This window comes from Bombus impatiens, unplaced genomic scaffold (assembly GCF_000188095.3).
Source record: "Bombus impatiens unplaced genomic scaffold, BIMP_2.2 scf_0248, whole genome shotgun sequence".
NCBI lineage: Eukaryota > Metazoa > Arthropoda > Insecta > Hymenoptera > Apidae > Bombus > Bombus impatiens.
The window spans coordinates 1,704,455-1,720,335 of NT_176667.1; positions in this window are offsets into that span (position 1 = coordinate 1,704,455).

A 15,881-nucleotide genomic window follows, 5' to 3' on the forward strand; every position below is an offset into this window, starting at 1 on the left:
GAAAAAAAAAAAAAAAAAAAAGAAAAAAGAAGAGGAGAGCTCGTGTAGACTCATTTACATGCTCCGCTTTAACGTAACGAACTGCATCGCGTGCATAAGAGCCGCCTATGCACCTTCGTGGAACCTGTCTGGACGAGTGCACGCTAATACAGCTCCCGTAATTCTTGGAATAAATATTCCTTGCTGTTACTACTAACCTTCCTACATTTCGTCTGAAATTTCGCGCTGACAACCGATCGCGATAGCTCGACCACGCGGCCCCGAGCAGCCACTTGTAAATACGGTGTATTATGCGATCGATAGTAGTAGATTCGAATCAAGATTTCCAAGTTTTCACGAATTTTCCCGAGCGCGTGCTCGTTTGTCGGAAATGGAAACATTTTTGTCGCTTGACAGGGAAATCGAAGTGGACCATGATGCTGACGTAATATTGGAATTATTCAACTAACGAGTTTTAGCCGTGGCACCTACCTATTTTATCGAGTGTTGGAATTAAATATACTATCTCAATTTTCGAATGTTTAATCGTGTTATTAATGTTATGTTTAAATATATAATTGAATTATAGCAACTGTATGCGGTATACCTTTACAGCGTCGATGAACGTACAAATTTCTTATCCTGATGCAAATTTCGTTAATTATTCGTGTATGTCGTGAATGTAGAATTATATTTTAAGCTGTTATACCTGGAATTAATTGTAATTATTATTTAAGTATCATTTTTCTCAAAATCTTCTACTCTCGAATTTTTAACTTTTCCTAACTGTTATTCACAATTTAGCTACCTTAGGAAACTTCGAAGTAATCGCTACTTCTAAAATCATCCCAATAATGCAACGCATTTATAAGTGAAGTTGCTCTTTCTTTCAAAGGGTTAATAAAGCTCGAGCTCAATTATACGAAAAAGAAAGGAAGAAAGATGAAAAGGATCATAGCAGGATTAAAAACGAAAAGCGTCTCCTGAAATCTCGGTCGTAAACCAAACAGCGATGTTCTGGCTGGCTCTCCACGTGGTAAAAGTTGATAAGTGAGCGAAACGAAAGAAGGGTGGTGCGATACAGCTCTTGGAGATCCCGCTGGTAGATAAAAGCAGCACGTAATAACGCGCAAGCCGCGTACTACCTGGCAGGTTGTTATTGCTGCTTATTATTTATCCATCGTGGGCGGCTTGAAACGCGTAGTACGTGGCCTGTTTACACGACAGGAACGGGGATGAGGGGGGAACCGTTCAAAACGCCACCGACGTTGGAACTTTAATTATTATCTTCGTTGGGAGAAAGGACAGCTCCGACGATCGATGTTCGACTAACTAACGTTGACTTTGTCCACTGCCATCCGCGTACAGTTTGACACGTGGTCTTGATAAGGAAAGGCGCACATCGACGTTCTCATATTAGACACATGTACAACGTGTCCTAGGAAAAAAGAAAAACGACTCTTCGTTTGGGCAAAGTAAAGAAGAATTATCTCGAAAGCGAACGAATCGGAAGCTATATCGATCAACCGCATAAATTGAAAAGCGAAGAAGAATGTATGGAAGGTTAAATCATTTTTATGAATTTCCGTGAAATTCACGCACGCTTATGTCAGTTTGTTCCAAGAAATAAACTTACGAAAATAAATAATTTGTTTTCCTAAGAAGTTCAAGACTAATCACATCTTCGGGTAAGAAAATTGACAAACTTACGGAATGTAGAGTTGCTCAGTTTGATTTGCGATAGGCACACACGATCTTTCGTTCAGATTCGCAATGTTCCGTCAGACATATTGGTGGATTTATTCGGTTTTTATTTTCATGGCACACCTTATATGTACAAGTGGTCGTTGATGACAAAGAATTTTTCCTGTAATCGATAACGAGGCCTGTTCGCTTCCGGAGCGTCGTGGCAACGCGTGTTTTGAATTCACGCGTCAACATCGGTCTCAACCCCTTTTGCGCACTTCTGGCGGAGAAACGAACGCGTGACGAATCGCGTGTTGAGTGGGTGTGCCCCGAATGATTCTGATGTGAGTTTGATTGATGGTGTGGAGGGATTGATTCTCCGAGAGCGTTGGATTTTTCTGTCGATTTGTTAATATTTCAGGTATCGTTGATGGGGTGTTGGAAATAGGAGTATCGAGTTTGTAAAAGGTGCGAAGAATATCGAAGTGGCGAAATAATGGTTGAAATTGGTTATTCGAAATACAAGGTATTTAACAATACGGAGGATAGTTAGTGGTTTGGGTTAAGTATGGTGAATTAAACGAGAATTCTTGCAACATTGTTGGAGAACACGTTCTTTTGCAATGTAGTCCTGCAATTGACCTTTCCTAAAACTCCGTCGATTAATATCCGATTTTATAAAGCATTTTTGGAATTCTTTAAAATATATGACATTTGTATTTTCTTGGTAAGAGATTGGAGAGAATACTTATTTATTAATTGATTATTAAACTAGAATAATTTAATACTGGATCCATTTTGGCAGAAATATTGCAAATATTTCTTTATTTAATAACGGGAAAATATCCCTCAGCAAATAAACCTTTATCATTGAAACAATCGATTGGATCGAATCTATGTTCTGAAAAGAATTTTTCGAATTTTATAAAATACACGATTCGTATATCGTTTTGTTTGAACAGAGATAGTGGAAATCTATCAATAAAGAAATAGATCCTTTTGCGAATGAACTTCTTTTTAATTGCGACAACTTTAATCTCCATAGTTAGCAATAATAAATTTACAGAGACGAGAGGAATCAAATTCCTAATTGTAAGTTCCCTAAACAAATACTCCTTTCAATCTGGAGAAGTATCGTCTCAGAGAAGTATCTTTGCCTCTTTCCTATCAATAGGATTAAATTATCAGCGATACAGTTTGGCGTTAGTTATATCATTTCAGAATTCGTATTCTGCAATTTACCTGGTAAGGAATCATCAACGATATCTGTTCTACAAAATATATAAAACAATACCAAATACCTTACAATTAAATAACCTAACGAACACTCGAATTTCCACGAATACTCATTTTTAGTCGCAATTTGCAATTAGACGAACAAGAAGAAAGGAGAAGGTTTCTAAACGAAAAGCGGTCACGTCGATTAACGTGGCGAATTTTCATTTGCATAAACGATTGTCGCAACGAAATGAGAAGGACCAATAGGAAACGAAACGACGTTCGGAAAGAAAACGACGAGAAAGCTACAAGAAGGAAGATAGGGAGGAAGTCTCCGGTAATTTCAGTAAATCGTTTTAACGCGCTCAGTTGCGATTCCGTCGCAACCACTCGGTGGTTGGATGTCGCAACAGCAGTTACAGTGACTCACGGCATGGAAAACGAAACGCGAAAATTCCGGCAACGTGATGTAGCCAACTTGATTTCAAGATTGGTCGCGATCCGAACAACCCGAGCGATTTCGTGGTCGCGTTCGGTCGAACGCTCGCAGGTACATCGGTCGACGCTAATGATCCGTATCGGTGATCCCGTTAGCGTTGCCACCTCCGGACCATCTTTACTTCCGCCTCTAACCCACGCTTCTTCCACCATGCACTAGCTAGAGCATCTTACGTTTCTGGAATTTTCCGCTTGGTGCCACTTCGAAGCGTATTTTCGTACTTTATTCTGTCACTGTTACTTTCGGTTTCGTGTTTAATATTTGGCATTTAACCACGCAAGTTGGAAATGTGGTACCATATTTCTTTCGTGTTTTTGGGATTATCTGTCTGGTATTTACATTTTATTCTGCCGTCGTTATTTTCTGATTTACGATTACAAGGTTTATTGATATGTATGGTGGTTAGTGATGTGATAATTTCTTTCGTATTTCTGGAATTTCTTTGTTTGGTGCGATTTTGAAGCGTACTTTCGTGTTTTACCATTTATCATGTTATGGTATTTTACCATTTTTATCATTGTTTCTTTTTCTAATCGATGGCTACTATTTGAAGCTTATGAAATTTTCCGTTGAAACGATAATTAACAAAATACGACTCATGTTAGAATCATATTACGTTTAAGTGGATGTGCGATAAATACCGATTCACGTTTATTCATTTAATTCAGAAAAATTGTACGCGCTTGTGAAATTTCACATGTGGCAACGAAATACATATTTTCTGCTTTGTTCTCGGTTGCGTTATTGCTATATCGTAATTTAGATCGCTTAAAAAAGATTATCGTACAAATTTGTTGATCCGTTCATAAATAAATATCTATGTAGGTGTATTTGTCTGGACGAAAAGATGGCATATAATATATTAGTATTACTATAGAATACATGAAATTGTAAATATGTTAAGAGAAATTTTACTTGTAGATTTGTAGATAATATAAAGATAAATGCGCGAGTAGGTGTTCCGAGGTTTTGAATGAGTAATCGTAGAGAGCGAAGGTCGAACGAATCAAACGCAAGTAGTTCAGAAGCTTAGGAATATAATGCCGTAACTAACTACTGATTAATCTTTCTAATTTCCGTGTAAATGTTCTTAAGCTCTAGATGGAGAAGCGAATAAAAATTCGAAATGACACCAAAACTAATTTGATTACGGGTCCAAGCTCCGATAAAATCAATCTATTACATCAAGGTGTTGTTCCTCGTTAATACCTTAATCCTCGAATTCGTAGCATTTAAACAATCCATCGAAATGTAATAGGTTATTGTTCTTTTACAAATTATTAATTGAATGAAGTACAAATATATTTGTTTTCGATAAAACTGGTTAACAAATCTTTTTTACCAAACCAGTAGAGTAAACATACTCCATCGTCAAAGGATAATAAAGGGAAAATTTGCCCTATAAAATATTCGATTGTAAAATGATAAGTTTAAGTCGAAACACGCCAGAATCTGAATCATCGTACGTTCTACTTCTTTAACATTCTTCGATCTCGTAACAGTAGGATGCGTCCAGGAAGCGATGTTGCTTCCTTTACGAAATTCCGCGCCAAAGTTTCGCAACATTGTTCCTTGCCGATTCACTTTCAAACATACGAATTGTCCAAGAGAATAAATTCTATAAAATATCCGATGGTGACTCGTATGAAACTTGGCTGGTTCTCGTTGCAAAATAACGTTTCGTCAGACGCAAGCTGGTCGGAAAGGTGGAAAACCGAGCTGCGGTGCGCATCATTTCAATATAATAAGCGGATCGTGCGTTAGATGAGGGGCAAGGCTAATGTTGGTAGATGGTTCTCTAGCGATTAAGCGGAAAGCTAGTCTTATAATTCCACGGTATTTCGCGGTAAGTATGATTGAACGCGAAATGATAAATAGCCAACGAAACTTTCATACAAAAAGAATCTAATTGCCGGTATCTACCGGTCGTAACGCAATCGCTGACGCAGTACCACGGTGAAGGTTTTCTAACGCGACAGCTTGACATTTTCATGTTCGTTACACGAAACAGAGTCGTTAAAACTGCGAAATCGAATAGAGTCATTCACCTTGATTTCGTCGAACGAAGTTAAGTATAAAAGGTGCGAAGTAAGCCATTGTGAAGTGAAAGAATTTATGAAGGCATTTATAAGATTATTCTGCTGATCATCTTTTCTTGTATCAAATTATATACTGTTATATAATTACATGAAATGTCGTATAATAGTTCACAATTATTGTAGGTATAATAAAGTTTACGATAGTTAATTGTATGTATAAAATTAATTCTAAAAATTCTATTAATTACATATTATCATACAATATATCATGTAATTTTGTTTTTTTATGGCAGATCGGGATCTCAATATATCAATCGATCGGAATATCAGTTACTGAAGTGTTTATAAGGAAAATAGTACCAAAAATATTTTTTCCATAAAATATATATACAATATTACTGCATTGGCGTCAAGAGTAGGAAAAAGAATGATTTCAACAACTCCAGCATAGTTTCTATTAGATTAAAATGCAAGGGCATTGCAGAGTTGAATATGCACTTTATCGACTGCCATTGTATTCACGATGCTTTTCTGAGTTAATATCGCGAAGAAAATGACAAACGGCACGATATTTTAAAAATTTGATGCCGACGCTATAAACACGCTACAGAACGCTAGGATATCTCAATCTGACGTACTGCTGCAAATCGTAAAACAAAATGTGAAATCTTTCTCTACATCTAATAAATATTCATACGTTCTTATTACACAAAAACAATAAACTCCATATCTAATCTTCCATCTATATGTTTATTACGGCCATAATATATTTAAAAAGATGTATTATTACCTATACTATAAAAAAATAAACGATCCATAACTATACACGTATAACGTGATAAATTGTCGTTGCAGATATTTAGAAAAACTTGCTTCTTCGCAATAAAAAACTACAGGAACGAATCATTTAATATCATATTGCTATATAATTTAAGATAATTATTATCAAACCTATTAACATTTACTTACTTGAAACATTCTTTTTCTCCGTATAATTTTTAAATAATTACGACGCATCGGAGGATAATTTAATCAACAATCAATAAAAGAGTGAAATAACCAACAAAACGATTAATGCAACAACTTATCACTTCCACGTTGCAAATATTTACACGTATATACGTATCGATAAATCTTCGTTCCCTCGTTAAAGCTTTATCCGCAATGCTACTTGTAGGTCCGATCATCGATTTCCATAATTGCACGATACCTTCTCCGAACATCCGATCGATTTTAACGCAATTAAAATAATTCAGTGAAAGCCACCAGACAATGCCGGGCAGTCGCAGTCGTTCGAACGTCACCGCGAAATTAATTACGAATAATTACCGAATAATCTCGCTGTCGGCGGTATCGTTAAGGTCGATGCGCGTACGAGAAGCTCCAAGTGCATCCATTGTTTCCGCAAGACGCATTGTATTGTTACGAGTTCTCGCGTGGGTTTTGCCGCGCGCCGATCTTCTTCTAATTGCATTAAGAACAGTCCCCGTAACAAAATAAAAAAAAAAAAAAAATAAAGGAACGAATGAAACGAACGGAGGTAGACAGTGAGATAGGGAAGAGAAGGAAGAAGGAAGTTGATTTGCTGCTGTGCTTGGCACGCAACGTTTAGAGACGTTTAATTGCACCTGCAAGCATCGAGGGATTGTTCTCTCGTTGTCTCGTATGATTCATGGCCACTCATCCCGACGAACAATGTGTACAAAACTCGCGCGTTGTTTCACTTAACCACTTAATCTCTCGCTCTCTGGTCGGACCCTCGTTACGCAGCTTCTCTTCTAGTTGTTTTATGAGTTTTATTATCGATCGGATTTGGTGTCGGTGATATAAACACCGTTCATATGTTTGATGTGTCCGAACACTTGAAAACACAGAAATTTTTCTATTGAAATTTAATTTTATCATTTTTATTAAAGTTCAACGAAATATTTTGTAGTTTGTACAGCTTTTTCCCTTCTAGTACCTCATTTATATTCATTGTGAATTTTTCCTTTCTAATATTTGTTCACGACGAATCAATAATGGGTATCAATAATTGATGGCTCTTAGCAACTATTATTCTTCCAACGAATAATTCTCAAAATGTCTATAATTTCATCGAAGACCGGAACGCTTTATATAATCGGATACTTCAAACACAGTGATGTCGTACTCGTGACGGTTTAACTTTTCTACCATTTGCAAATCCACAGCAGTAGTTATAATTATACAACGTATCTAAATGTCGTATATTTCATGTACACGTATATGATATAGATGCGGTAATTTATTTAGAAATTTATTTTAAAGCATACGTTATTTTATAGAATGCATATCAATTATGAGCAAACTGAGACAACTCATAGTCACTCTACTCTATAACATTATGTAAATCAATTTTTTTCAATGCTTATGTAGCACATTGTAACAATCCAATGATAACAGAAAGCTTATTATAATTTTTATTTCAATCGTTGCAATAAAAAGTTACGTTTAATTACAGGAATTTGGATAATATGTACGTTGCATAACACGAAATATGCAACCTGTCTCACTGCAATACAAGTCATACGTTCTATACAAATAATCAACCTAAAGAACCTGTCTTCCATTGCTATATAACACCAGTTTCAAAAGATCAACCGAATCTCGATTTATCTCGCGAAACAACATAGATCTCTATCGATCTCCAAACTATGTACAGACTTACTGTTCTGTTATGCACACTTTCGAGGACTGCGTAGGTTTAATCTATGTATGGCCTACTAGTTTGTAATCTTTTTAGTTACCATTGAATAATACATTTCATCGTGTATACGTACACGTACATATATCGGAATAAGTTACCTTTCAATTCCTTTTACATCATAACCTTTCAACGATTTCGTATTTACCTCTTATTTTCTGCATGTAGAACCTCGATTAGCAAAACGTTGATTAATGGGACGATCGATTATCGGAATATCGATTAATGGAAAATGAGAAAGAATAGTCCTCCGTAAGACAGATTGTAAAAGAAACTGTTACATTTTCGATAAACTTTGTTTCTGTGTGGTTAACATTAATATTTATAAAATAAATAAGTCTTTTGCATATGTTATCAGCTCGAATAATCGCGATTCTTTTGTATAGACACGAACAAGAACAAAGCGACGATTTTATTTCTGCCAACGAATATACGTAACACTTTAGATCGAATTAAATTAGAATTTTGTATGACGGAAAAGTAAGAGATTACGAGTAAATTTAATTGTTCTTGATTTCTATGTTCCAGATATTTTGGAGAAATGGGACTGGCAGAGAGAGAAGCCGAAATGCAGGAGTTAGAAACCTCAAGACCTGGTCGATCGCGAGACCTCTTCGGCGTGCAGCTCGAGGTAATTGCTTCTGCAATATTTCTACTATACGAATACGATCTCAATGACGATATTATACGATGTCGGTATCATTAGTCATAACGTTATACATTACAGTTGTGCTAGCTCATATCCTGAATTAAAATAAGAGAAACAGATTGGAAAGAAAAATTATATTTGGTTCGTCTAATAATAAATTTCGAACGACATATAATCCTTGCGGATGACCAGTTGCAAATATTATAATCTAATCAATATTATTTCAACATAAAGTAGTAAATGTACACTGTGACACTGAATAAACATTAAAAAAAAAATACTCCAACACCAAATTAAATTTGTTTCTCTCTCGACAAATTCTTCGAGTTTCTGCGCGCAACTGCAATTTTATGAAACGGTACTCGCAATCTGAACAACTTAAATTCATCAGGAACAGAATTAGAAGAAGATTGAGAATGAACTGATATGTTAAAGTAGTAGATCGGATATTTGAACTCTTATTTTATCGTCAACAGAATTGTGTAAAGGTTCTCGCAACTAACGCTTAATAAAATTATTTTGAAGGCAGGTGTCTAACTCAGCTCCGACTCCGGTATCCTTGTCGAGGTCAGAAACAAATTCGATCCGGAATCGATAGCCCATTCACCGTACAAGGTGGTGGGTTGCAAATTCAATAGTCACTTTTGCCAAGAGAGTGAGTATAGGCCAGTGAGAGGCACGACCCAGAAAGCATAGTACATACTACTAAAACAAATGGCTATTTGAAACGAAGCAACCAAAGAAAGTCTGTTGCACAGACTCTCTTTCTTTCTCGATCGATCGATTCGTCGATATCGCCTTTCTCCGTCCAATGATCCTTCTAAAGATCTGGATCAATAAATTAACCATTTAATTAATTTAACCAACTTAGGATCTTTCAAATTGAAGCAGTTCTTCTCGAATTTTAAAAATTATCAATAGACTCAGGATTTTATCGAATATTTTTGAAGAGAATTGATCGTCGAAATAAAATAACGTCTATAAGAGTGAAATAAAAGCAAGAAAATAAAAAAGAACAGAAAAGTGAACAGTCGAGAAAAATACTATAAAAATTTTATGAGATTACGCTTCAACCGATATAAATTTCTTTTATTCTACACCTCCTACATACATTCCCGTCACAATATTCCTTGACACACATCTTTTACCATAAACGTGTCACATTATTCGATAAGCTTTTTTATTTCTTAACTATCTTTCCATAATCTCTCCTTTTACCTAGCATTTTTCTCGAAGACATCCTTCTACTATCTTAATTGCAATTTATTCATTTATCGACGTTGTTTCCGCTCCATCATAACTGCCACTCTAATTAACGGAGAAAGGTAACAAAACACAGTTCACCAAGCAAAAAGTTTGCGTGGTAGTATCGTGGCAATGCATTTTCACTTCCGGTTTCTTGCGATCGATTTTCATCAGAGGCGATCGATCGTACATTTTAGAAAGGCATCACCTTTCTCTTCTATAGAGCCGATCGACGAAAAGGTGATCGAAATTGGAAAGCTCTGTCGGTCACGCAGAATCGGTCGATCGTACGTAATTCTTTGGTTTCGCGCCGTTTCGAGCACCTGCAATCGATTTTCATCCGGCCTCGTTGCCAATCTTTACGTCCACGTTTTATATCTACCCATTCCACGCTTCAACGACCATAAAAATCGTTTCACAATGTTTCACCTGTATCGTGATTGCGTAATTTTTGGCAGAAGTTTTGCCTTCGAACGAATTTTCTATCGCTGTTTCATTATTCAATCTTTTCTCTAAAAAGTTAAATGTCGATTACATAGATTACTGAGATTAACGAATCTACAAAAAGCGGAAACGATCAATTTAGTTTCGAAACGTTAATTTACAAATGCTGAAACGATTACACCCATACGTACAATTCACGATAAAATGATTGAAAGGAATCGCTAATCATGCTCTAATTATTATTATTCGATATATATTCGAACACTAAATGTTGCAAACCTTTTTACACGACTGAGAAATCTATCATTCCGAGTTGAACAACCTATAATATTTCTTTGCTCGTTTGCAATAAAATTTAAAGAGAATTCTTCTGTAACAACCAACATTTAGAAGATCAATAAACCGTGAACGTGTATGAACTTCAATTACGAAAGAAGCTATATATATTTAATATTGATACACATTTTCTGATAATAAAGTAAGCTTAACTTTCTTTCTCTCTTTCTGTCTTCCAAGACAAGTTTTTGTTATCGGATGGCGAAGAACATCATCGCGAAGAATTTGCGACATTATCACGTGTTTTCTCTCTGTAATGTGATCACGGATAAACGAAACAGCGTAATTTCGTTTTTGCCACAATCTTACCTTTCTCCGGAGATTTCTTAATAATTCCCTGTCATGAAACGTAACGATCAACTAACTCGCCTTTATCCCGATCCAAGGATTAGATCCACGCTACTTTTTACGCCAGTTTTCCATTTAAGTAGCAGACATACTATCAGGATCGAGCCTTTCTATATTCTTACAAAAGTGATTAGATTAGTTTGTTCTAACTTACACCGGTTAACGGTTACTTCGTTTCGATAATATAATCGTCGAGTAATCGACGACTTCCCGTTTCAGCTGACCGATCAGTTTGTTGTCATCGAATATCGTTGAATAATTAGCTTCTTGCGCGTCCGAATATAACCCGACTAGAGTTACATTTCACCTTCAAAATATTTTACTTTGATTATTTTACATATTTTCACGTATTACGTATACATTTTATATATCTCTGAACGTTGATGCACGAACATTCGTAATCTACCGATCGGTATTCGTCACTTACAAAAATACGATATCGCGCGCCCTTCATCTACATAAAATTCATTTACTTAGTCCACGTACATCTGCTACTGTATATATCAATGTTATCTTCCTTCAAAATCAGTATAATATAACCCTCTGCACACGAAATGAAAATAGGAAGCGCAGAAACCTCCTAGTGACAAAGTTAATGATCGCTAAAGGAGGCTAATGCATAGGAGACGCGAGAAAGAAAACGCGGGAAAAAAATAAGATAAGAAGAGAGAAAGACGTGCGAGAAAGCAGAACTAGGGGAGTCTGGAAGAGGAAGAAAATAACGGCGGAGAGACCAGAAGCAGAATATTTCGCGACGAGCTTCATGAATTATCGAACAAACAGATGTTATGCGATGGCAGGGCCACGGTGGCCGTTCTAACATAATTTGATCGACCGAGCAGATATACCAGGCCCTGAATAAAATGTTACCCTTCGCTTCTATCGTAATCACCGATGAGGCTTTATTAATTACCCGGCAATATGGCGCGAGTCTAATTAATCGCGACGCGGCTCATTATAAACGACACGGCTTAATGCCCGGCGAACGAACATCGTGTCGCGTCCCGATTCAATCGACCCCTGGTAGCTTTAATCGCCACGATGTATACCACGGGGTAATGTCGAGTCACGAGATCATTAAATCGTCGATCAGCTGTAATGCGTGAGTCTACGTGGTCGACTTGGATCCGACACGAGAAATTGTAAAATGGATGCGTAACGTTAGAGTTTCGTTTAGCTGAATTCCATTTGCTCGAACGAAATTTTAATTAATTTCAGAGTAACTGATTTTCTGCCAGTTGAACCGACGCATCTAAACGCCAACTCCTATAAGACGAATGAAAAATAGTAGGCAGTGGGAAAATTGGCGAAATATTATTGTATAAACTGTTTGTCCTCCGACAAGCATAAGTGAGATTCTATCAAATCGATATCTTTTTCAAAAAAGCCAGAACCGAAGACCCTTTTGATCGACCTAATGTATTCTCCAACTTTCGTCAGAAACGTCTCGAACGTTCTCTTTCATACGACAGGATAAAACTTACGATGGCGCGAGTCAAGATATCGAGAATTTGGAATAGACTCATATTTGAAAATTTAGGAGCACACGATACATCGATCAACTACGATAAAAGTTTCATGTTATACGTTCTTGTCCATCGCACTACGTTTTCATGGTTTGAAGAAATGTATCGAGAGTTATTATATAATTATTAAGAATTAATAGGAGTATCGGACTCACACCATTGGAATCTTCAGTCCTCCATATTTTTCGAGTTATCTTCGCTATAAATATATATATAGAGTGGTTGGTAACTGGTGGTACAAGCGGAAAGGAGGCGATTCTACGCGAAAAAAGAAGTCGAAAATATAGAATAAACATTTTTCGTTCGAGGCTTTGTTTTCGAGAAAATCGACTTTGAATTTTCGGTCGGTACGCGTGCACTTTATCGCGTCTCGTTATAACGGATCTCACTGTAGATCGTTGTCTCGATTGACGTTATATTTTTAATTTTTTAAATTTCTAAATTTTTAAATCTTTAAATTTTTAAATTTTTAAATTTTTAAATTTTTAAATTTTTAAATTTTTAAATTTTTAAATTTTTATTGTACCATCAGTTACCAACCACCCTGTATATGTTCATAATCAGGAAAGAGTTAAAAAAGCAACTTCGAACCTATTTCCTAGAACCTACAAGAAGCTCAAAGTTTTTGCCTATTCAAAAACGCATCAACGTACCAGAACGACTACGAAATTGTGGTCCAAACGACGCACAAACCACAAGTGAGTTTGAAAAACGAATCGAAGTGGATCGTGACGGTGGTCCATCATTTTGATCGCGGTGTTTATGATAATACGTCGCGTAAAAGTGAAAACAGTCCTTGGTTCATGGAAGCGTAACCGGATAATGGCGCGACCGATGCGCCATGCACCGACCAAAGAAATTACGACATCCGTCATAATAATTCTTTTTTCACCGCCTTCCTCCACCTCCTTTCCTTTTCGTCGATTCGATTAAATGTCATTTCGCAAATGCCTGAAACCGCGCTCGTCGGACGGCTATCGATTAATCGCGTTTAGGTCTACCAACCGACGTGGAATGTTAAGTTGAAAATTCTCGACGATTCGCTGGACTTCTTACTTCTTAACGATCGTATAATTGATGAAGTTTGCAGAAGACACGAATTGCGATATCGATGATGAATGGATTTTTTGAAATAGGTTATCATATGGCATTATCGGAGGAAATTTCTGAAGACTGCTAATGCAGAAACACGACGAAGTTCGAGTGAATCTCATTAGTAGACTGGGATGTTTATGCAAATTTAGATTGTCGAGTATATAGTTAAGGAAATAAAATCTAAATAGAAATTTACTTCATCCTCGAAATATTATATTTAGGAATATAATTTTCTTCGAATATTTCCTATATTCTTGCATATCATATGCAGCTTATACGTTTCTGTACGATTAAATTTTTCATAAATAAATATAAACGTCCACTGTTCTTTCATTAGCACAGATGGAAGTATGAAAGAATTACAAAGCAGAGAAAGACTTTTTCGAAATATAATAGTTTAGAGTATGCTATTTTTGGAGGAAATTTTTCAAAACTGTTGAACTCAAAATATACGTACAACGAAGTTCGAATATATTTCATTAGTATAAACGAAAGTGTTAAGAAGACACACGAGAATAATTATAATATAGTTGTGACAATAACTAAATTTACGTGCGATTGATATAATCAACCAGGTATGTATATAGGCATCGAAGAAACAGGAAAATCGTAATTTAGTTGGAAACAAACTTTAGTATCTTGGCGATAAAAATATAAATCTACATTTATCAACATCCGCTTCTAAATGTTACTCTGACCCAAGCGATCATGATATAACTGGGAAACATTTTACACATACGTATATCCCAATAAATCTTGAGTGTATACACACTCGTTTCAAATGCCATAAACGCACGTCTCAATTATCCCCTATCTTTTCTTCGTCTCCATTCAACAATCAGTTGTCCTGACAGCGGATGATGCAAAAAGTTACCGAGACTGGCGGATGCACCGGCAAACGATCGTCTAAGTCCTAAGTGACGCGGAAATATATTTTATTTCCCTTCTCTGCTTGCTTTTTGCTAGTTCGCGAAGGTTAGTGTTGTCGTTTCACGGTTTACTCCTTTCATCGCGGATAATTTCGTTCGTTTCGCTCCTCTAGCAGCCATTTGCCTCGAGACTTTTGTCATTACGTACGACAAAAGGAAATACGTCCGTAAGGAAACAGGTTTAATCCTTTCACTGCCTGCCACAATAACTAAATAGGATGGAAAAAGGTATTCAACGTTTTGAATCGACTATATTCGAAATATTACATTTGTGCATTTTTTCGCCAAAGTCGAAGCGTTTACGTAACATGGCAAAATAAGATTCGTAGTTACGCTATCGGTAATAAATAATTATACAAAACTCTTTTCTCCATAATAAATAGGAGACTGGGAAACGAAAAAAGGAAAGTAAAAATTCGTATAAAAATGTAAAGAAAACTAAACTACGAATTATTAGGACACGTGGATCGTCTTTAAAATAATATTTGGTTAAATTTGTATTATCATCAATATTATCAGTTACAGTTTGCCGATAGAATGAACAACATTTGAAGAGAAAGATTTTGCAAAATACAAGATCTCTGATTATTCCTCTTAACGAAAAATTATAAAAACAAATCGATGATCCATACCTAACTTGTAATTTGTCGTGCAAAATATTTAGAACTACTAATATTTACTAATATTTAGAACAAATTGTATGCTTTCCGTTGCTTTTATATTATATAATTATCTTATTATAAATTTGTCATCGTATATTCGCGTCGTGTGTGTTCTCACATAGCGAAAAATATTATTTGTTAGAGTCTACGTAATAAATGAACGTAACAAGTATACTGGGATCCTGGTGTTTATAGTCTGTAGTGTGATTATTTCGCGTAAAATGTTAATTTGTATTCGCCACAGATAATAGTTAGGATACTATTTGGTATGCTTTGTCGTTAAGGTGTTAATCGAGGCCGTAACGGAGCGATTTTTCTCGCGTCGCTTTTTCCGCGATCGGAAAGTCCGTCCGATCGATCGAATCGCGAACGAGGTCGAGTTATTTTTGCACCGGTTGCAATTTCACGAAATTCGATCGGACTTCGCGGTGCATTTGCATCGTGGCTCGTTTTTCTGACGGCTTTTGATTTGTTTTTTTTTTTTTTTTTTTTTAATAATTT